Here is a 22,377-nt window from a genome sequence, read left to right on the forward strand (position 1 = left end):
CTCTCTCTCTCTCTCTCTCTCTCTCTCTCTCTCTCTCTGTGTGTGTGTGTGTGTGTGTGTGTGTGTGTGTGTGTGTGTAAGAACATGTGTATTTGGACCAGAAACAATTGCATATTGCTTGACATTCTCTCTCTGCAGTAGAGCAGACAATGTTGTAAGTTTCCATATCATTGATTCAAACTTGGTACTTTAAGTCTGCAATGGAACAAAATGGCAACTCACATTATTTTCGGAGAAAATAAAAGTACTTTTCCACTCTTTACCCAAAAGATGATAGTGTTATAGTTAGAAGTTGCATTTCTTTGGACAGTTAGTAAATCATGGAGCCTGCAAAAATAGCCTATGCTTTAAGCTTCATATATTTCTGTATGCACATATGCTTTTATTTCAAACATTATTTTGAATAGATTCTATTCATAAAGCCTAAAGGGCTTATGATCAAAAGTTTCCTCGCCATCTCCGTTCCTACCTCAGCCACTCAGTTCTCTCTCTACATATCACCATTTTTGTGTGACTTGTGGCTACTTTGTAAATATCCACTCGTACATACATAAGGCATATTTATGGTTTATATCTACATTTTACAAAACACGTCCTTGTGGAGGCCTAAATCATTATCTTCTGCTTCCAAGCAAACAGAACTCAGAGTGTCAGAAATGAAGGTTTGGGGAAGTAAAGTAGGGACCAAGAAATAAACTGGGAAGGGGAAAAGGTCTCTGGGAAGTCAGATGAGAGAAAGGAAAAAAAAAATTCTAGTGATGATGTTTTGAAGGTCTTCACAAATAGTGAAGTAAGAACTTCACCATGTTCATCATGCGGGCCTAGTACATTGTTTTTCTGTAAGTCTTGGGGACACAGGAAAGTACTCTCTGATGATAACTGGAAGTATACTATGTCACATAGATTTTTCTATTCTTTTGGGGTTAATATAACAATTAAGCCACATATCATTTGATCCCATGTAAGAAAACAAATGCAATGAAAACAGTTCCCAGAGGCGGCCCACAGAAGTAGACAGGCCCGGCAGCAGCCTACAGAGGTAGACGGGCCGGCGTCGGCAGCCGACAGGGACATACAGGTCCAGTGGCAGCCGGCAGAGACATACAGGCCCGGCGGCGGCAGCCCGAAGAGGTAGACGGGCCCGGCGGCAGTGACAAGCAGAGGTAGGTAGGCCCGCGGCGGTAGCTGGCAGAGACATACAGGCCCTTCGGCAGCTGGCAGAGGCAGACAGAGCCGGCGGCAGCTGACCGGGACATACTGGTCCGGTGGTGGACTGCAGAGGTAGACAGGCCCGGCGATGGAGACAAGCAGATGCAGCTTGGAACAGGGACGCCTCTAACCCCAACACCCGGGGAGGAAGCTATCTGAATACTCCATATGAGGACAACCTAGGGCCCAGCTGCTGATCCTGCAAAACCCAACAACTTAGAGGTGTTGGTGAGACTACCCTGCTCAGCTGAAACCCATCTGGGAGAGGATTCAGATGCCTACAGTTTGAAGTCTGAAGAGACAAGATCAGCTGAGGAGTTGACGAATAAACAAAATGTGACCTGGGAACACAGAAGAAGGCGCTGCCTAGCCACCAAACCAGATCACCAGAATCATAAGTACATACTTCACCGACTGAGATCAGCTGCCCCTGAAGAAATAGCCCAATAGCACCAATTTAACCAAGAACCCCTACTAAACCAAGACTAAAAATTAGAACAAGAGAAGCACTCTCAGACACAGACACCACCTGCACCACACAGGAGAAGAGATGAGTAGACGCCAGTGCAAAAATATAGGCAACAACATAAAGACCTATATGGCAATATCAGAATGTAGTGATTCTACACCTGCAAGACCTGAACATACCAAGACAGACGAAACAGAAGAAATCAACCCTAAAAATGACTTTAAGAAGATGATAGAGGCCCTTAAAGAAGAAATAAAACATTCTCTCAATGAGGAAATAAAAGCTTTCCTTAAAGAGGAAATGAAAAACTACCTTAAAGAGGAAATAAAAACTTTCCTTAAAGAGGAAATGAAAAACTCCATTAAAGAGGAAATAAAAACTTCCCTTAAAGAGGAAATGAAAAACTCCATTAAAGAGGAAATAAAAAACTCCCTTAAAGAAATGGAAGAAAAAACGAACAAAAAATGGGAAGAAATCAAAGAAAGCCAAGAAAAAGCAATTAAAAAGATGAAAGAAACATTCCAAGATCTGAAAAATGAATTTGAGACAATAAAGAAAACACATGCTGAGGGAATGCTGGAAATAGAAATCCTGACTAAACGAACAGGAACTACAGAAACAAGCATAACCAACCGATTGCAAGAGATGGAACAGAGAATCTCTGACACCGAAGACACAATAGAGAAAATAGATTTGTCAGTCAAAGAAAACACTAAAGACAAAAAAGTCGTAATACAAAACATCCAGGAAATTTGGGACACCATGAAAAGACCAAACCTAAGAATAATAGGGATAGAAGAAGGAGAAGAATACCAACTCAAAGGCACAGAAAATATATTCAACAAAATCATAGAAGAAAACTTTCCTAACCTAAAGAAAGAAATACCTATGAAGATACAAGAAGCTTACAGAACACCAAATAGGCTGGATCCAAAAAAAAAAAGTCCCCTCACCACATAATAATCAAAACACTAAACACACAGAACAAAGAAAAAATATTAAGAGCTGCAAAGGAAAAAGACCAAGTAACATATAAAGGCAAACCCATCAGAATAATTCCAGACTACTCAATAGAGACTATGAAAGCTAGAAGATCATGGACAAATCTCATGCAGATACTAAGAGACCATGGATGCCAACCCAGACTATTATACCCAGCAAAACTCTCAATCACCATAGGCGGAGTAACCAAAATATTCCAGGATAAAACCAGATTTAATCAATACCTGTCCACAAACCCAGCCCTACAGAAAGCACTAGAAGGGAAAATCCAACCCAAAGAAGCTAAACACATCCATGAAAAATCAAGCAATAGATAATCCCACACCAACATACACCACAGAAGGACAACACAACACAACCACAAAAAATAACAGGAAGTAACAATCACTGGTCATTAATATCCATCAATATCAATGGTCTCAACTCACCTATAAAAAGACACAGGCTAACAGAATGGATAAGAAAACAGGACCCATCCATCTGCTGCATACAAGAAATACACCTTAACTTCAAAGACAGACACTACCTCCGAGTAAAGGGCTGGGAAAAGGCTTTCCAAGCAAATGGACCTAGGAAACAAGCTGGTGTAGCTATCCTAATATCTAATAAAATAGACTTCAAACTAAAATCAATCAAAAGAGATCAGGATGGGCATTACATATTTATCACGGGAAAAATCCACCAAGATGAAGTCTCGATTGTAAACATTTATGCTCCAAATACAAAAGCACCCATGTTCATAAAAGAAACACTATTAAAGTTTAAAATGCACATCAAACCCCACACATTAGTAGTGGGAGATTTTAACACACCACTCTCACCAAAAGACAGATCTACCAGACTGAAACTTAACAAAGAAATAAAGGACCTAACAGATGTTATGACTCAAATGGACTTAATAGATATCTACAGAACATTCCAACCTAACACAAAAGAATATACCTTCTTCTCAGCACCCCATGGAACCTTCTCAAAAATTGACCACATGCTTGGACACAAAACAAATCTCAACAGATACAAAAAACATTGGAATAACCTCCTGTATCTTATCAGACCACCATGCCTTAAAGTTAGACCTCAACAACAACAAAAATTATAGAAAACCCACAAACTCATGGAAACTGAATAATGCCCACCTGAAACATCAATAGATCAAGTAAGAAATAAAGAAAGAAATTAAAGATTTCTTAGAATTCAATGAAAATGAAAGTACAACATACCCAAACTTATGGGACACTATAAAAGCAGTGATAAGAGGAAAATTCATAGCTCTAAATGCACACATAAAGAAGATGGAGCAATCCCATACCAATGAATTAATAGCACAACTGAAAGCTCTAGAACAAAAAGAAACAAACTCACCCAGGAGAAATAGATGCCAGGAAATAATTAAATTGAGGGCTGAAATCAACAAAATAGAAAACAAGAGAACAATACAAAAAATCAATGAAACAAAAAGTTGGTTCTTTGAAAAAATCAACAAGATAGACAAACCCCTAGCCAAATTAACCAAAAGACAAAGAGAGAGCACCCAAATTCACAAAATCAGAAATGAAAAGGGAGACATAACAACAGACAACGAGGAAATCCAGAGAATCATCAGATCATACTTCAAAAACCTGTACTCCACAAAAATGGAAAACCAGGAAGAAATGGACAATTTTCTGGATAAATACCACATACCAAAATTAAATCAAGACCAGATAAACCATTTAAATAGACCAATAACCCCTAAAGAAATAGAAACAGTCATCAAAAGTCTCCCAACCAAAAAAAGCCCAGGACTAGATGGTTTCAGTGCAGAATTCTACCAGACTTTCAAAGAAGAACTAATACCAATCCTCTTCAAAGTGTTCCACACAATAGAAACAGAAGGAACACTACCAAACTCTTTTTATGAGGCTACAATTACCCTGATACCCAAACCACACAAAGATGCAACAAAGAAAGAGAACTACAGACCAATCTCCCTCATGAACATTGATGCAAAAATACTCAACAAAATATTGGCAAACCGAATCCAAGAATACATCAAAACAATCATCCATCACGACCAAGTAGGATTCATCCCAGGGATGCAAGGATGGTTCAACATACGAAAATCAGTCAATGTAATACACCATATAAACAAACTGAAAGAAAAAAACCACATGATCATCTCCTTAGATGCTGAAAAAGCCTTTGACAAAATTCAACACCCCTTCATGATAAAGGTCTTAGAAAGATCAGGAATACAAGGAACATTTCTAAACATAATAAAAGCAATTTATAGCAAGCCAACAGCAAACATCAAATTAAATGGAGAGAAACTCTAAGCAATCCCACTAAATTCAGGAACAAGACAAGGCTGTCCACTCTCCCCATATTTATTCAATATAGTACTTGAAATTCTAGCCAGAGCAATAAGACGACAAAAGGAGATCAAGGGGATACAAATTGGAAAGGAAGAAGTCAAACTTTCACTATTTGCAGATGATATGATAGTATACATAAGTGACCCCAAAAACTCTATCAGGGAACTCCTACAGCTGATAAACTCCTTCAGTAAAGTGGCAGGATACAAGATCAATTCAAAAGATCAGTAGCCCTCCTATACACAAATGATAAAAGGGCTGAGAAAGAAGTCAGAGAAACCTCACCCTTTAGAATAGCCACAAATAATATAAAATACCTTGGGATAACACTAACTAAACAAGTGAAGGACCTTTTTGATAAGAACTTTAAATCTCTAAAGAAAGAAATTGAAGAAGATATCAGAAAATGGAAGGATCTCCCATGCTCATGGATAGGTAGGATTAACATAGTAAAAATGGCAATCTTACCAAAAGCAATCCACAGATTCAATGCAATCCCCATCAAAATCCCAACACAATTCTTCACAGACTTGGAAAGAAAAATACTCAACTTCATATGGAAAAACAAAAGACCCAGGATAGCTAAAAGAATCCTATACGATAAAGCAACCTTTGGAGGCATCACCATCCCTGACCTCAAACTCTACTATAGAGCTATAGTAATAATAAAAAAAAAAACAGCTTGGTACTGGTATAAAAACCGACATACGGACCAATGGAATCGAATTGAAGACCCTGACATTAATCCATGCACATATGAACACCTGGTTTTTGACAAAGGAGCCAAAACTATACAATGGAACAAAGAAAGTATCTTCAACAAATGGTGCTGGCATAACTGGATGTCAATATGTAAAAGATTACAAATAGATCCATATCTGTCACCATGCACAAAACTTAAGTCCAAGTGGATCAAAGACCTGAACATAAATCCAGTTACACTAAACTTAATAGAAAAGAAAGTAGGAAGCACTCTTGAACGCATTGGCACCGGAGACCATTTCCTAAATAAAACACCAACAGCACAGACCCTGAGCACAATAATTAATAAATGGGACCTCTTGAAACTGAGAAGCTTTTGCAGGGCAAAAGACACAGTCAATAAGACAAAAAGACAGCCAACAGAATGGGAAAAGATCTTCACCAACCCCACATCTGACAGAGGATTGATCTCCACAGTATATAAAGAACTCAAGAAACTAGACATCAAAATACTGAACAGTCCAATTAAAAAATGGGCTAAAGAGCTAAACAGAGAATTCACAAAACAAGAACTACAAATGGCTGAAAGACATTTAAAGAAATGCTCAACATCCTTAATCATCAGAGAAATGCAAATCAAAACGACTCTGAGATACCACCTTACACCTCTAAGAATGGCTACGATCAAAAACACCAATGACAGTCAATGTTGGAGAGGATGTGGAGCAAAGGGAACACTCCTTCACTGTTGGTGGGAATGTAAACTTATACAACCACTGTGGAAATCAGTATGGCGGTTTCTCAGAAAATTAGGAATCGAACTACCTCAAGACTCAGCCATCCCACTCTTGGGCATATACCCAAGGAATGCTGATTCATACCATAAAGATACATGCTCAGCTATGTTCATAGCAGCACTATTTGTAATATCCAGAACCTGGAAACAACCTAGATGTCCGTCAACAGAGGAATGGATGAAAAAAAATGTGGTACATATACACAATGGAGTACTACTCAGCAGAGAAAAACAATGAAAGCATGAAATTTGCAGGCAAATGGATGGAACTAGAAAAAATCATCCTGAGTGAGGTAACCCAAAACCAGAAAGACAGTCATGGTATGTACTCACTCATAAGTGGATTCTAGATATAAAATAAAGAACAATCAGACCACAATCCATAGAACCATAGAGGCTATATATATAGCATGGAGGTCCCTAGGACGACTGTGGCTTATAATAAATTTTGGTTTTACTCAATTATTGAAAAAAAATAGCCAAATGAATGGAAACACATGAACTATGAACCAAAGGCTGAGGGGCCCACAGCTGGATCAGGCCCTCTGAATGGGTGAGACAGTTGATTGGCTTGATCTGTTTGGGAGGCAACTAGGCAGTGGGACCAAGTCCTGTGCTCATTGCATGAGTTGGCTGTTTGAAACCTGGAGCTTATGCAGGAACACTTGGCTCAGTCTGGGAGGAAGGGACTGGACCTGCCTGGACTGAGTCTACCAGGTTGATTGCAGTCCTTGGGGGAAGATTTGCCCTGGACGAGGTGGGAATGGGGGGTGGGCTGGGGGGAAGGGAAGGTTTGCTTCTTTCATTTTCTCACACAGTTCTCTTGTGTGTGCGTGTGCGTGTGCGTGTGTGTGTGTGTGTGTGTGTGTGTGTGTGTGTGTGTGTGTTTGTGTGTGTAGGGGGGTGGTAGACTGTGCGGAAACAGAACAACAGAAATGGTGGTGATCCTCATCTTTCCACAGCTTTATTATCTGTGATGTGGGGTGCATGCGTGTGCGTGTGTGAGTGTGCATATGTGTGTGTGCATGTGTGTGTATGCATATATGTGCGTGCATGAATGTGTGTGTCTGTTCTTAAAATTGAGCCCAGGGCCTGGTACATGCTAAGCACTGAGAGCCATTGAGCCACAACCACAGCCAAGGCTCACTGTCTAAGGCCCAGGGACAGCTGTGTCCTCTGAATCCCAGTGTCCTTCAGAAAAACGATTCTTCCGTTCAGTTGTCCTCTGCTCCTCACAGATACATGCCAGCCAGGGATATCTTCCCCTGATGTCTCTATAATCCAATGCCTAGGGAACAATTCCACTCCCGTCCTCATCCTGATTGTCAATAGTATATTTATACATCAGATTTGATAAGAATTCATCCTGAGTCAGGATCTACCAGGAACAGGAGGAAAATATGGATTGAATAAGAGTGTGCTTTTATAGTGAGGCCCAGGTTTGTGCCGAGGGCTTCTGTTATACATAGCCTATGTAACCTACTGATGGGTAGACATTCTGGCCAGGCTGTGTGAGTTACCAGGGCTACAAAGACTTGTGGGGAAAAAAAAACATAGCTGTGCTTTTCTACTTGACCATGGATATAGCTTATCACAGCTCATGGATAAAATCACACTTCCAGGAGTTGAGGTGCATCATGAGCAGGTGAAGGCAGATTGGGATATGCGGGGTAACATACTGAACTGAATACATTCATAGGTCTTGCTTGCCCATTTTCAGAGGTCAGAGGTCTAGATGCAGAGTGTTTGGGACACACTCTGGCATTAATCACATGCCCAATGTTTGCTAAACTGCCAAGTATATTTAACATTGTTTTATTATGTTTATGGCTACATTAAGATAGAAAATTTCTTTATGGGGAGCAACCTTCAATGCTATAATTCTTTCTGTAACTTGATTGTAAAGTTTGGGCTGAAGGGACCTGTGAGATGGCTCAGTGGGTAAAGGAGCTTGCCACCAAGGCTGACATTCTGAATTCAATTTCCCAGGACCCACAGAATGGAAGGAGACCACTGACTTCTGCATGTTTTCTCTGATTGACACACATGTACACATGCACATACACATATGCATAAAATAAACAAAGATGTAATAAAGACCATCGAATCACAAATAGAGGTTAATAACTAAATATATGCAACATTCAATAATGTGATGGAAAGTGCAATGCTTATTCAGCAGATTAAAAAGCATTTCATACATTCTCTTTATTCCCTAAAATTTTTATGTAGAAATAGAGAAATTCTGAATTGTGCCAAGTGCTATATAAATCTAGTAATATTGTGTTGAAAGCCCAACACTTTTAAATAAATAGGAGTAAAATCAAGAATGCACGTTTAAAATGGAACTATGGGCCAGGCATGGTGGTGCATGCCTTTAATCTCAGCACTCAAGAGACAGAGGTAGGTGGATTTCTGAGTTTGAGACCAGCCTGGTCTACAAAGGGAGTTCTAGGACAGCCAGAGCTACACAGAGAAACCCTGTCTAAAAAACAAAAACAAAAACAAAAAACCAAAAACCAGCCAACAGCCAACCAACCAAGAGCTATGTATCACATTGCAAATGTCCAAAATGTACAGGCAAGGGTTTTAGTTTTATTGTGTATACTTATTTTTAAACTCTTAGAGTGAACAAAAATTCATGTAATCCTTTTTTTCAATGAAAAAGCAAAGGAGAAACAAAACAAGGTAGTATTTCATATATAAATTCTTTTTTTATTTTATGCTATAGTCTTTTTTCTTTAATTTTTCTTTATTAAGAAATTTTCTACTCATTCCACATGCTATCCACATATCCCCCTCCTCTCTCCTCCCACCCCAGCCCTCTTTCCCAAGCCACCCTGCATCCCCACATCCCCCAAATCGAGGTCTCCCCTGGGGAGTCAGCAGAGCCCAGCACACTTCTTAATGACCCCCCCTTCCATGTAAGACCCATCTTTCAATATTCAGAGTTCTCTGCGCTAGAAAACACATGAAGGAATTCAGATATGGTCCCTACCCTCAAGAGGACTATATAAAGACACATGTCTAAGATACTTGAAGTAGGAACAAGAATGAAGTGACTTCAAAGACATTGTCTGGGACCAGATCTACAAGGTCAGGCATCATGTTGTTTCCATGTAATGAATAGTTCACAAGTACATTAAGGAGACTGGTGCTAATTTATGGTAGGCCTGAGAATCCGTTTCCATGCCTATTAGTTCTTTGAACTTACTCATAAAAATCAGCATCCAGCCTTCAAACGGCTACCTGTCTCCAGGTGTCAAAATATCATCTTATTTTAGCTTCAATCTCTAACATGGAGAAAAAGTAATTTAGGCACATTTTTAAGGGTTGGAAATGTTATGCCAAAGAAGATGTTTGATACCTGTATAGTCAAAAGTTCCTTTCCTTTGATCTCGTGTGGAAACAAGCCAAGTTGGGATCCTCCCAAAAGTCAGAGGACCATTTGGGGTTGCTAAAATCCAGCTGATGTGTCAAGTGTAGTGTGGCTTTGAAGAGGACAGCTAATAGCACAAATGTTAGATACTTCTGAGCAATGACAATAAACCAACAGTGTATGTGAGTGGTTAGAAAACATAAATGAAATCAGGACAAAGGGCCCAGACAAACTGGCACACAGATCACCTCTGCCAGGGACTAATACTAAGCTACACATCCAAACACTGCTCTATGCTTGGCTACAGAGGACAGTATGCATGCCTACTAGCAAGGAAAGGACCCACTACATGTGGTTAATAATAATACAGTTAACGGCATATGCATATATGACTTGGCAAATGTTTGCAGTATTTAATTAGGAGTATTGAAGAACACATCTCTCACCACCTTTAAACCAAAGTGAGTCCTTTTACCTTTTTATTTTCCCTATTTTCTAAATTTCCTGTTGGGAACTATATTTCAAATTAGGAAGAAATAGAGGACAACTGATCTTCCTAAAACATGACAGCCTATTAACATGATAGCATTGTTCAATATAATAAAGTCTTACCATTTAGCACATCTTACAATAAAGATTTATCACAGCAAAGATCTAGGTTAGAATATGGTAGTCATGGTTTATGGACTTCCAACTTTATTTTCAAGTAAAAATTAGTCTTTCAATAATAATTGATATGTCAATCTGCTAACTGCAGTACTTAGGATAATTTGAGAGTGGAAACCCACATCATGGGCATATAAAAACTCAACAGGCAGTCAGGTACCTGATGTCTGACTCAGTGCAGGGAGAATGAACGTTTTGTCCTTTGTAGCCCAGAAGTAACTTTCACTTTTCAATAGACTTTTTTTTCTTTTAATATCGTGAGATATCTCTCAGTTTGCAATGGCAGGTCTTCTTTTATTTTTATGTAAGTAAAAATGTGGGCGTAGAGATAATTTAGAATGTGTAGAAATGCCATGTTTACTTTATTTTATTCAGGGTGGAGTGTGAACTCAGTCACCCACTGCCACAAATCAATGCATTTGATTTTCCCACATTGGGAGAAATTGCAGGGGTCAGCAATGGATCCGGAATGCAATGGATGAGGCCTGCCTAGGAAAAAACCACCTTTGTGATCACAGTATATCCCCTGCCAGGTAAGGATGTGAAATGCCACATTTCAACTTGGTTAGTTTTGACCTATGACTTTTGTTAAGACTTTCCAAACAAATGGAAACTTATTCTAAGTCACACCATAAAACTAGCGTTGCAACTTTAACTATTAAGCAATTTCAACACTCAAAATTGATTTCACATAAACATTCATCAGAATGAATGTCTTGCTATGGCAATTAATAGCTACGAACTGAAATAACTTTGAATTTTCCAAAATTCAAAGCCGGTACAGAAAGGGCAGGCTTGCTGAACTGGAAATGTGTCAGGCAGATATGCGACAAGCAAATACCTTTTCTAAAACTGATCTCGGCCTGAATAACCTCCAAGAGACTTTTGATGTGGTTCCAGGCTCAGCGGACAAAATAGGAAACAATTTCCATGGTGTAAGTGTTCCAGAACTGCCCTGGACAGGATCAGAGGGCCGATCTGACTGCAGACTTGAATGATGATCGTGGATAGGGTCTGAAGAGCAGCAAGATGACCGGTTCCTAAGGCTAGATAACATGTGGTTGACCACAGGAAACATGCTGTCATCTTAGACATGTGTCCTGCTGAAGTACTGTGTATTGAGAGCCACTCTGCATGTTAGCTAGTCTCAAAGTCATGACTCGCCGAAAAAGAAGCCCAAAGTCCATAGACATGGGATCAAACTAAAGCAACAGGAAACAGCCAGAAGCTGTTATTTCTACTTTTTAATTACATTTCAGAACATCACACAACTTTGTCAAATAACAAGGAATGCTTTCCTTTCACTCACTCCCCAAATATTTAATTATGGCACATTCAAAAAATCTATCGCTTCAAGGGAGTCCAAGTTTCGAATGAGACAAAGATGCTGAGGATTAGGGCACAAGATTAAATTTTGGAAGGGTTGAGTTTTGTTGTGCTGGGGGCTTTCCAGATTCCCAGTGAGCACACGGTTGCTGTCTTCCTCCTCCATAACACTCCTTTCTCTGGGAGCTTAGCCCATAGCTCAGCGGTTCTCACCCTTCCTACCCTTTAACACACCTCCTCATGTTGTGGTGACCCCCAACCATAAGATGATTTCATGGCTACTTGAAAACTGTAACTTTGCTACTATTATGAATCATAATGCAAATGTCTGATATTTCCAATGATCTTAGGTGACCCATTGAAAGGATGATTTGACCTCCAAAAAGATCTGAGACCCACAGGTTGAAAACCACAGCCCTAGGTCCTCAGCTTTGACTCTGGGAACAACTTGTGCTTTGAAGTGAGCAGTTTGATTATACATGGGGTTATAGATTGTTGTCTTGCTCTCCCATGAGCTTCCCAGTGATTCCCTGTCCTTAACTCAAACATTCCCTTAGTCTGATTGACTGTAAGCCGAGTCTCCACTGCACTCTAGTTACACACATCTCTTGGAAGTCAACTCTTATGTGTTTGTCTCAGCTCTCTCTCTCTCTCTCTCTCTCTCTCTCTCTCTCTCTAACTTAAAAATTATATTTAAGGATAAGGCATCAAGAAACGAAAGAATAAGGCATCAACCTGGGGACGGCATCTCAGGCCGATACCTCCAGTATATGGGATGCTGATACTGAAGGATCTCTTAGTGATCCCAGTTTGGAGTATATAATGACGTCTAGAAAACCCTGGGCCACAGGGACTTTCAAAAACAAACAAAGCAAGAAGCAAAACAAAACAAAGACATGAAACTGTCTCTCAGAGATACTTTGTGTGACCAATGTTTTCTACTGCTCGATGACTGTTAGGGATTTGCTCTGACAACACTGGTCTTTTTAAGGGACCACATTTCTCATCAGGAGACATCTGCAGTCTTGTTCTGATTACTGTATTCCACGAGGGCTGGGAGCAGGTTTAAGAGCTCTGTTGGCCAGGTATCAATTTTACCTTATCTTTCCAGTCTCGAGACTAAATTGTTCTTTACTACACCCATGCTTGCAGTTCCAACTCTGAAGTTCACTTGTAAGATACAGTAAGCATGGGTGCAGGCTCTTAACTCATGAACCTGGGGAGAGGACTCTGGCTGACAAGTTTGGCATCACTATCTGGCTGTAATAACTTAGACAGTCATGAGTTCCCACTGGTACCTCTCTCCCCTAGGCATCTGAAGTTGTAGTTTCCATTACCTGCTAAGTCACATTTTATAAGATGAGTTCTTTGGGGTGAGGTAGACAGCTTTATGTTTTAAGAATCTTTTTCACAGGAAATCAAGTGAAAAAAGAGACACATTTGTATATCTCCCACCATGCCTGATGTTTAGACCTATTTTCTATGCCTGCTTTTCTGGCATCTATAGTGTGATGTGAATAGCTATTCTTAAAGTGGAACAGACAGGAGAACAAGGTTGTAAGGAAAAAAAAAAACAGGGCTTGCTGAAGTTGAGGAGTGGTCACCATTTCTTCCACATCTGGTTTCTGTACCATTCCCAGAGCTACTACCAATGTTGTGCTGGGGCAGAGCATTGAGAGGTTCATGGCATCAGTGGGTCATAGGAGCCCAGGGATGAATTTTCCATTTGCAATGGGAGGTAAATAGTGGCTACTGGTCACAATGACTACCCTTTGGATGTGACTTGTTGACTCTTCAGAGGACGACAACAATGCTTAAGAAATAAGGAATAAGGATGCTTTAGTTCTCCCATTGAGCAGGTGTGAAGGATAGTCCAAGAAGTACCATCTCTGAAAAAGTGATCAAACTTTTAAACTCATGTATTATACTAAATATGTAAATGAACATATGAAATAAAAGGAAAAAAGTTCTGTCTTGTTCAAAAGTCTTTGGAAAAAACTGGATCAAACTAATATGGATATTAACTAATTATTAATTGTTGAGACAGCATCTTACTTTCTGTCATCATTCTATGTTGCTCAAGTTGCTTTCAAATTCCTATATTCAATCATCCCCCTGCCTCAGCCTTCACAGTGCTGGGATGAAAGGCATGCACCACCATTCTCAGCTCAAGTTCTACTTTATTTATTGTAAGGGCTTTGAGATCATTTGGTATACTAATATTATTTAAGAATCCATAAAGTAGCCTCCCTCTGGATACGGAAGATGGTTGTTTGGCTTGAACTGTTTGGGGAATACCCAGGCAGGGGGACCGGGATCCACCCCTGGTGCATGGGCAGGCTTTTGCGAATCCAGTGCCTGTGATGTGATGCCTTGCGCAGCCTTGGTACAGTGGGAAGGGGCTTGGACCTGCCTAGGCTCAGTGTGCCGGGCTCTGCTGGCTCCTCATGGGAGACCTTGATTTGGGGGATGTGGGGATGCAGGGTGGCTTGGGAGGGAGGGCTGGGAGATGGGAGGAGGGAGGAGGTGGGATCTGTGGGTGGTATGTAGAGTGAGTAGAAAATTTCTTAATAAAGAAAAAATTTCTAAAAAATTTTAGATAAAAAGTTTTAAAAAATCCATAAAGTAGAAGTGTAGTATTTTTCAAATATAAATCCTGTCCTCACCAAGACAGAGCATAAAACAGTATGGGCAATGCTACTCCAGGCAGTTCAGAATCTTAATTAGATTCTTTAAAGTTGGCAGTGAACTTCTAGATATTATGATCTACCACATGCAGCATGAAGTGCCAAGGGGCCAGCTTTCCTAGCCATACTAATGTTCTTGGTTCTGACATTGCAAATATGGGATGGATAGTTACCTCACAGAGAGGCATAATACCAGTTCAACATAAAGTAATGACACTCTTTGTTTATCTTCCATTTCATTATCCTTCTTAAGAGAAAGGCTCGGATTTCATTGGTAGAACCAACCTTTCAAGATAGAGTACTATCTTCTTTTAATTGAAAATTAATGCAATACATTCGGACTATGGTTTTCCTCCCCTAGCACCTCCAAGATCCTCCCCATCTATCTGACCCCACACCTTCTTTCTCTCTCTCTTTAGAAAAGAGGCAAATAAAATGAAAACAAATAATAATGCTGATAATAATAAAAACATCAACAAAGCATAAGAAACACACACAGGCACAGCACACACATACAATCTGTAAAGACAAAAACTGGAAACTATAATATATAAGCACCAGTAAGATTTTAAATATGTCCAAAGAAAGGAATATATGACCAAAAAAAAAAAAGTCTACAAAACCACCAACGAGATTATTTTGTATTGGCTATCTACCACCAGGCATGGGGTCTACCCTTAAGTGTGGTTAATATACCCAGGAGATGCCATTGAAGAAAACTGAATTTTCCTTTGTAAGTGGTTGTCAATTGGTGATAGCTTCTGGATTAGGGATGGGGGCTGGTGTCCACTTCCTTTCTCAGCACTAGGACTCCATCTGGCTTAGACAGGTGCATGCTGCCACAGTCTCTGTGGGTTCATATGTGTGTCGGTTCTGTTGTGTCTGGGATACACTATTTCCTTGATGTCATCCACCCCCTTTGGCTCTCATAATCTTTCCACCTCCTCTTCTGCATAGCTCCTTAAGCCCTGAAGGGAGGGGTTTGATGAAGACATCCCATTTAGGACAGAGTGTTCCAAAGTTAGAATACTATTTTTAATACAGCATTTTATACCCAATCATTTTAGAAAGGCCTAAGATCTCTCATGGCTAATGAATTCTTCCTTACCAGGTACTGAACTCTAATCTAAGTCATTGTCACCAGGTACGGACCCCTTTCTAATCTAATTTGCTTGTAGAAAATGTGAGAATCCTCTTGTAGGTAATGGATTGAGTCCTGGTCATTTTATACAGAAGGAACTACCAGTAATCAGTTTTCTAAATAGAGGGTGGGGTGGTACGGGAATGGGAAAGAAGTGTCCTAGTACTTGCAACTAGAAGCCATGTAATGAAAACATCAAGATAATCCATCGCAAATAAAGGAGAAGGAAGAAGAGACACGCACCTCCCCCACCTTGCACCAGTGACTTTGACCCCTTGCCCAGGTTAGTGGATGGAGGCAATGCTCCATCAGCCTCAGTCTTAGCTGCATTTTAACTCGATTATTTCTCTTGAGTGAACAGACATGATGAAGGCTTTTCCTTTTCTCTTCTAAATTCAACAACCCCTTTTTTATTAGATAAAAGACCTTGTGAAGTACTCTCCCCCCCATTGGGTATATCTTTACAATTGCTAGTCCCCCATTCCTGCCACCAGTATCTTATTATACATTTCAGTGTCAGATAGGACCTTCTTGCTACCAAAACAATGAGGATTTCAAAGTCCTTATCTGCAATGAAGTGTCTACCACATTTGACACTGTTGGTTCTGTCTTGAGAATTTTTCACTCTGGCTTTCCAGGGCACGGTACCTAGAACTACATAAACTATACCACAGTTCTACTTCCAACAATTCATGCTCTAAATTTACACAATCATGTTTCCCCAAGCTTTTCCTGATCTATTTTTATGGCTTCAGCTATTGCCTAGTTACTGGTGACTCCCAACCCTACCTCCAGTCTCAACCTGCCCCTTGATCTTCATACCTGTATATCCAACTGCCCGCTCAGAACACCACCTGGATGTCCTGCAGGCATCTCAAGTGCAACATGTTGAAAACTGAACTCATCATCTTCTCCCTAAGCTGATACCTTTTCGGTTCTTTGTCTCACTTGCTGTCTCAGCTCGCTAATCAGTCATGCAAGTTAGGAATCCTCTTTGATTCTTCCCACTCCTTCATTCCACAGATAAAACCTACAGATTAATTTCCTTAAATAGAGCTTGCGTTTGTCCACTTCTGTCTTAAGATTGTTGCCTCTGCCCTCTTTGTCGTAGTCCATTACCATCTCCCCTATGACTTCTGGCTCAGTTCTCTCCACATTTGCTTATATGTCCTAACTTTTAAAAATAGGTGTATTTATCATGAGTGTTTGCCTGCACATGCATATTTGCAACACATGGGTGCAATTTTCTTGTCAAAGAGGGCATCAGATACCCTGGCAATGGGGTTGCAGACACTTGTAAACTATCATGTGTGTCCTGGGAGCCACAGCCTGGTTATCTGCAAGAACAGCAAATATTGTGGAAACAATTCTCAGGTCTTGGGTTCTAACTTTTTCAGACAAAATGCTACCACCTCGTTCTTCCCTGTAAGAGTTTCAGTGCCACCTACAGGATCGAATGCTAAGCTTTCACCATGACTTAGTCCTTGACTATTTCTTTCCAGTCCCCCCTTTTTAGTGATGCTCTACAATATCTAGCAATATCCAGAACCGCTCATGGTTCCATGAGAGCAGAATGTCAGTTCAGAGTGACTCAGTCTTCCATGGAATCAGAAGGGCCTACATCCCTGGAACTAGAGCCAGGTTTTTCTACACAATGCAACCGAGCAGGGTTTCCTCTTTTCTTTCTTTCTTTCTTCCTTCCTTTCTTTCTTTCTTTCTTTCTTTCTTTCTTTCTTTCTTTCTTTCTTTCTTTCTTTCTTTCTCTCTTTTTTAAAGAGGAGGTTCACTCAATCCTTAGACCATGCCCTGTGCCTCTTTTTTTTGGTGTAACCACTATGGCCTCTGCATATCTCTAAATATCTCTAATACGCTACTCTATATATTGTGTCATGTGGGTTTTTATAACTTACATTTAAGTACTATCTTGAGGCCAGGGAATAAATGTGCCTTATTTATTTTTACTTTCTACTGTTTAGTTCAAGAAGTGGACTCACTAAACAAATGCTGGGTGATTGCATCCAAGAATAAACAAGACTGATGTATTTGGAACTGAATGGAGGGCAAAGGCTTGGAAAAGTATTCGTCTGTAAACAGAACTAGGTAACTGACTCATTTGGGTTGTTAGCTGGTAAGGAAGGATAAGCAAAACAAACTTCAGCCTGTAAGTGGCAGAACAGGGCATACTAGTGAGAACAAAGGTTAAAGGGGATTTAAGTCTTGCCTTGGGGACATATGGCTTTTGAGATTACTTTTGGAGTCCTGTAATGCATTCTCCAGCCAATTTCCCAATAGTAAGAAAGTTCTTAGAGTACTTAAAAACATTTTCTGAGAAAATTGTCATAGTAATTTATTACAAATACCCATGCTTTGACAAGATATCCCTAAAGGTGCAGTAGTGGCCCTCATATCTAGGTGGTAACCAACACATGTCTGATTGGACTTAAGGTCCACTCGACAGGAAGGAAATCATGCATGTTATTGGAAAGCTAGCCAATTATCCAGGGATAGTGAAGCCATGGATCTTAGAGGAGAACCTATCATATCCACTTTAATAACCAGCATAATTCCTAACTACTTGCCCTTGTACTCACAGATAAGTGTAACTCTCATCCCTCATTAAAGAAGCTTCTCTTTGCAACAGATGGAAAGATTCTCTTTCTCATTACAGAAAGCCACAATGGTCAAAATGTAGAGAACAACTAATCATGGGGCACTCAGCCCAAATGAATACATCTACAGCACAATCCCATACTTAAGGTGTAGGGAAGATTATAGAAGAGGGGCCAGAGGACCAAGAAGCCAACTATGTGATTGTGTCTCTAAGATATACGGGGAACATACACCTCAACAGCATGGTTGCTTAAACAAGACCTAGATGATGACAATACCACCAATAGACATGCTAAAGTTGGGGGAGAAAAATCTCACAGGACTCCATCCCTAGACAAAGAACGACAGGCAACTAATGACCATGGAGAGAGGGAGAATTAGTCTTCCCCAGGGATGAGCCCCTAATCGTTCTTCCAATAACAAGTGGTCAGTCCTAGAATCATCTATATACAAACTAAACAGACCCAAGAGGTTGCATTTATACATTTATGCATTTGTGTATATGTGACAATCCTAATCGGGGATGAGGAAGCTGTGAATTTGGAAGTGAGCAAGGGGGGATGTAGGAAGGAGCAAGGTTGGAAAGAGAAGAGGGATGAGGAAATGATGTAATTATGTTTAATTCTTAAAAATTGCAAAAAGCAAAACTATGCTAATAGGTAAATTCTCAGATTTTCTGTATCAGTTATGTATTCATTTTATTTGTTATTTTTCTCCTCAAAAGTCATTACTTCAGTTCTAGACTGATGAATTTAAGAAGTGTGTGTGTGTGTGTGTGTGTGTGTGTGTGTGTGTGTGTGTGTGTTGCTGGGGATTGAAGCTAGGGCCTCATGTACACTAGGCAAGTGCTAAGGGTCCTATCGCTGAACTACATCTTCAGTCCAAAGGTATTTTGTTTTTCAGTCCTTGTTGTGTTTAGACTCTAAACTTTTGGAATGTGAAGGAGTAAGAGAAAAACATTAATTCTAAGCTCCATCATGTTATTTATTTGATTAGGTCAAATAACAAGGTGTGTAGTATTAAGAGTAAAGAATCATAGAAAAACCATCCCTAACAGAGAACTGAAATGCCTTCCTCTTTTCTTTCCATGTCTGCATACCAAGGCAACCTGTTAGGTCTTAATGCCAGATGCTCTCTGTCTCCTGAGTCAAAAGTTACAGTCACATTTGCCAGACACTAATGCTATTACATAAGACCTGCACAACTGATTAGGCTAATTAATAACCACCCAGCAATTGTGGGTTTATCCTTTCTGTAACTAGATTTGGGCTGATATTTCCGAATAGTTTCCAAGTCTCTGCTTCTTCACAGTAAATGTTTGTCACACAATGAAAGGCACCATCAGAAACCTCTGTTGGGCAAGAGCTCCTGGGATCCTGTTTATTGTCCTGAATAAACATTGGGAAAATAAGATTCCATTCCCATTCATAAAAAGAAACACTTTCTTTGCTAATCAGTGAGGACTTTTTAGTCAAGATAGATTCATACCATTTGGAGACAGCTTATAGATTCTCGGTGACAGCCTATTCTCTTTCAATGCCTTGGCAGACAAAAGAGGCTCTCCAAGACTTCAAGTTTCACCTGTGACAAGTAGAGTTCACAGAAGCAGGTTTGTTGTGTCTGCAGTAGAATCCTGACCACAGAGCAATGGGATGTTAAGGTCTCACCGAAATGATTATACCGACTCCTCAAAAGTATTCTTGAGTGTAATGTGGAGATAGTTTGAGTACAAGAGGATAAAACTCCTGTACCAAAACTCTTGAGGTTCTAATACTACTGTTTCTTGTTTTTGCTATTATTTTATGGTGAACTTGTTTTTGGCCAGTCTCATAAAATGAATATGAAGCAAAAAAATGAGAGTCAACAGAATTTTAACATTTTATTATGTGATACCTTAGAAAGATTATAAAATGTCAGTGTCATCATGAGAGATGGCCTGAGTGAGATACAAGTGCTTCAAACTGCCCATAAAGAGTGATCATGTTCACAATCAATGAATGAGTTTGGAGACCCTGTGCACAGGGGTAAATTGAGAAAAATGACCTCATCAACCCCATAGTCTATCTGCAAAGGCAAATGCTCTGGAAGACCATTTCTTTGAAATCATGAGAGATTGAGCATGGATTTCAGCACTCAGGAATCAGCTGACTTCATCTGTGGGAGATGCACATGGTTTGCCATCAAGACAGGAAGAAAGTCGACAGAAAACAATCTGTGTATGATCACTGTAGGAAAACTATAACCTCATAAGTGAAATAGTTTAGCTACCATGCTTAAATCTGTCTTTTGCAAATTAAAGATAGCTTTTGTTGGAGGAAGTAATTCTAAATCAGTGTTCTACTGCTGGTAGTTCAAAGAATCTTTTTTTGGGTGTGTGGTTTTCAAATTCCAGGACTATTAGTATAAACTGACTGACATTGTGACAGCAGATACATGTAATACAATCATGTGGGAAGGACATCCTCTGGTTTTAATTGGAGCTGTGCTCGAAGTCTTTGGAGGACATTTCCTTTTTAGTCTTTTAGAGCACTAATACTGAAAAAGAGAAGCACACATCCTTCCTCCAGTGTACTAATTAAAGACACATTATAGAAACATAAATAAATAAACATTTTCTAAAAGAAGTTAAAAAAACGCATGCTGTTTTTTAAAGTGCCAATTTTCTGTGAGTTTGGTGATAATTGGCTTGCTTTTGTGACCCACCATGATCCTAGGGTGGTTCATTGTTTTTTGTTTTTGTTTTTTTCCCTGGTTTGTATTTCTAAGAATTTAGTTTTTATAAACTGGACAAGTACTCGAGGGGTGGTATATTTCCTTATGGAAGTAATTAGTAGACACACAGCATACTATAACTTAAAATCTTTTATGTAGCAACATGGCCAAGTTTTAAGTTGTTTGTTCAAAACTTCAATGTTTCCCACCGTGGTTGCTGGCTCTCACTTCTCTGAGATTTAGTGTCACTGGTCACATCAAAAGAAGATGCGGTTGGGTGGGGGTGGCGCACGCCTTTAATTTCACACTTGGGAGGCAGAGGCAGGCAGAATTCTGTGAGTTTGAGGCCAGCTTGGTCTATAGAGCAAGTTCTAGGACAGCCAGGGATACACAGAGAAACCCTGTCTTGAACTTCCTCATCACCAAAAAAAAAAAAAAAAAAAAAAAAAAAAAAAAAAAAAAAAAAAAAAGAAAAAAAAAAAAGAAAAGAAAGAAAAGCGATGTGCATCTGATCTGTCAGCAGAGTGTAGAGAACAGGCACTTGTCTTAATGGCTTCGGGGTACTTGTGAGGATCTGGGGACCAAGAGGGAATGAAGACAGCTAAATAAAAAAAAAACAGGATCAGAAATAAACTGTAGCTGCCATCTCACTAGTTAACTGACTAAATGTGTTCTGGATTGTAAGGGGAAACCAACCAAGAAAGAACAAGTGGAGTGAATTAAGATCTGATGAGAAGGTAAACTGGGGTACCCTTCATCTGAGGGCCAGCAGAGTCTCCTGACGTCTGCATCAACCCGCACAAGGGTTGACAAGGGAGCTCATATTCTAACTGTGGTATGTCTGTTTCTTTTGAACTGAAGCATTCCCTCCTAGAGGCAGGTGAGAGACTCAGCTAACTCAAGCAGCTACGAAACTACGAGACTCAAGAAGCCCAGAAAGCTCCTGGATTCTCAGGTCCCATCCCAGAGGTTATATTAGCCATGACAGCTGCAGGGGAGAGAAGACCGGCAGAGCTGCCTGCAGGTTGAGGAGGGGACTCCGGGGATGCAGCTTCTATGGTTTATCACTCACGTCGGGGTGGACTTTTCAGTGACGTAGATACCTTTGAACCATATGTTCCTGTGACTAACCTTCCCCGATGTTTCTGAAGGCAGTCTTAATAAACTCACTGGGGGTTCTGGTGGAAGGAACCTATGAAATCTGTTGGAGAAAGCAGCCCTCTTCAGACTTCCACATCTTCCTGCCCTCATCCACCCAAGATCCTGGGTTTTCCATGTCTGAACACTAACTTCTAGCACTTCATTTTACAAAGCTTATGGTCAT

The 22,377-nt window shown here is 40.0% G+C and overlaps 1 protein-coding gene and 1 non-coding gene across 4 annotated transcripts in view; both read right to left on the bottom strand.

Moving 5' to 3' along the window:
* Nucleotides 1-22,377, bottom strand: part of Cped1 (cadherin like and PC-esterase domain containing 1) — a 273,161-nt gene that overhangs the window by 2,218 nt on the left and 248,566 nt on the right. The window lies entirely within an intron of this gene.
* Nucleotides 10,951-11,118, bottom strand: LOC114695624. The gene has a single exon (XR_003734891.1). It is a non-coding gene; the product is annotated as a U1 spliceosomal RNA (small nuclear RNA).

This window comes from Peromyscus leucopus, chromosome 3, assembly GCF_004664715.2.
Source record: "Peromyscus leucopus breed LL Stock chromosome 3, UCI_PerLeu_2.1, whole genome shotgun sequence".
NCBI lineage: Eukaryota > Metazoa > Chordata > Mammalia > Rodentia > Cricetidae > Peromyscus > Peromyscus leucopus.